Below are 2,535 nucleotides of genomic sequence, written 5' to 3' on the forward strand. Positions count from 1 at the left end.
TGTATCCAAAAGGAAAACTGTTGGTGAAATCAAAACAATTCTAAGTAACCTCTCACCACAAATCCAAAAGCTCTGTCAGTTCCTTACCTCCCCATTGTTTTCTTTTTGAATGTTAATGAATACATCTTAGATTTTGCATTACAGGGATGCACTTTCTTTTCCTTTTGAAGAGCTGGATGTTCCCCTTCTCACTATTTAGTGTTTCAGTTAGAGGGTATATTCACTTTTTAACTGGGACTTTTACCTTGTGAAGTTCAGCTTTTAGGGAAAAAATATATACACTGATGAAAAAAACCTCAAAATACAAGTATCTTCAAGGAAGGGCAAGTTGACTTTTGGCTGAACTAGTGGTTAATGTTTTGGATGTTATTCAGCATAAATTGTATTATCAATTCTGAGGAAAGTAGCAAGAAACCTTTAATGAAATACAGAGTTTGAGTTTAACCTAGTTTTTAGGATTTTTCATCTTGCAGCTTGTAGGAACTGAATTGTAATATTTTAAAATGCCGAAACTGATTCATAGATGCATTGGTCCAGTTTTATGCAGGTGTAACCCTGTTCACTTCAGTGGTATTGCACTGGTATAAAATAAAGTAAAGGCTGAATGAATCAGCCCCCAAATGTAATAAATGTTTATCTCATTTTTTACCCAGTCCACATTGATATAAATCCTGATAGCAATCATCTATCTTTAAACTGTAGCTATATACAGTCTCCATATTGTTATACTATAGTCTGAATAATGTAGATTAGAGCTGATATCTTACTACTGTATTATAAATGAAAACCTTGGGTCATTTACAGGGGAAGAATAAACAGGATCCAGTCTGTACAAAAGTAAAACTCTCATTGGAATTTGTGTGAGAAAGTCTTACATTACGACTATAGCATCAAAACAGAATGAAACAAATATATCCTAATTCTACAAGACAAGCTGGTAAATAAGTGCTGAAACATCTGTTATTTTAGATACATAAAAGAGACAATGGTAAAATGTTTAGGAAAAATCAACCACTTTCATTCACTTTAACAAGTCATAGTCTCATATATGAAACTTCTTAATGATTACAAGTAATTCAAATGAAAGAATTAAGAATATTATTTTGATTGGCGTCAAAAGGGCATAGATTATATTTTTGTACTTAGGGATAGTTTTAACTGCATACCTTTCGTCTGCAGTTCTAGGCTACATTAAGTAACTAAGCCCAGAGTTCACGTGGCAAATATTTAACAAAGATAAATCTCCTCGTACCCCATCCTTTAAATCAACTAATTTGACATTAATATGCAGACCTGATTTTCCTTTTCTACCCTGTCTCCACTTGCTTTTGAGAATTGACTCAAGTTGTGTATTGGTTTTTGGGTCGTGTCACTGTATTTCAGGTCCTAAGAGATGAACTTCTGCTTTTTTCTTCATGTTAACATTTTATTTCATATATTGTATTTCTGAATAATTTATAGTTAAAGTGCCTACTTACCTTTCCGTCTTGGAACAGCTGCAAAAACTATTGCATATGTTGCATACTGCATTCAGCATGACAGAAAAGAATTGTAATTTTCAATAACGTTTGCACTCCATTGTGGGAAAGCAAAAATGAAAAGAAAGGATTACATCTATAATCAGCCCCATATGTCATTCATAGCTATATGCACCATATGTTATTCTCTTATATTCCATTCAGTGATTAGAAGGAGAAATGCTATGATATTTATGTATAGAAGGTACTTTGCCTCATTCCCTACTTCTCCCACACACACACAGCTGTGTGCTGTCCTGTAGCACTTAAATAGGATTCTTTTTCAGATCTAGACATTTTTAATGGTAAACTAGTTTCTTTTGAAAGGTGAGGACCAAAATGGTGAAATCCTGGCCCTTTTCAAATCTTTGGCAAAACTCCCACTGAATTTTACAGAGGCTTCTCATGATTTGTGGCTGCTTTCCCATTAGTTTCTAAGTACAAGCAGTAACCTGGGCCTGATACGTGAATGTGGGCTTTGCCAGCACAATTGGTACAGGAACAATTTAGGTGTCAAATTCTGACATATTTGTGTTTCATTTCAAAATATAGTTGTTTCTACTAGCTCAACCAGGATGGATTGTTCTAAAAATAGAGAGACATGACAGAGATGAAAAGTTCAGGTCTGAATATAGATTTTAAATTCCTCATACCCAATCCTTTAAGATGCACAGTTTTGCTAAATGAAATCATTTCATTGATGAACTTTAAGAGAGATTTTTTATTTTCTGGTGTGGAAACTAAAACCTTTTTATACAGCTCAGTAGACAACCACTTCAGCTGTTACATCCCCAATAAATACTGTTTTTCTGCAGTCCGAGATATATCTTGCTCACCATTCTGACCATTCCATTCATCCATCACTGAAGGTGTCTCCAAGTATATTTAAATCTCTTTACTTTCAACATGCTCCCTGTCCACTGTCCAATGTGCTCCACAGCAAAGAGGGCCTGTCTTATTTCTGCATCAATCTGCAATTAAATTCAGCAGCTACACCTACTTTAAATATAGGTAAGCA

This window comes from Alligator mississippiensis, chromosome 7 (genome assembly GCF_030867095.1).
Source record: "Alligator mississippiensis isolate rAllMis1 chromosome 7, rAllMis1, whole genome shotgun sequence".
Taxonomy (NCBI): domain Eukaryota; kingdom Metazoa; phylum Chordata; order Crocodylia; family Alligatoridae; genus Alligator; species Alligator mississippiensis.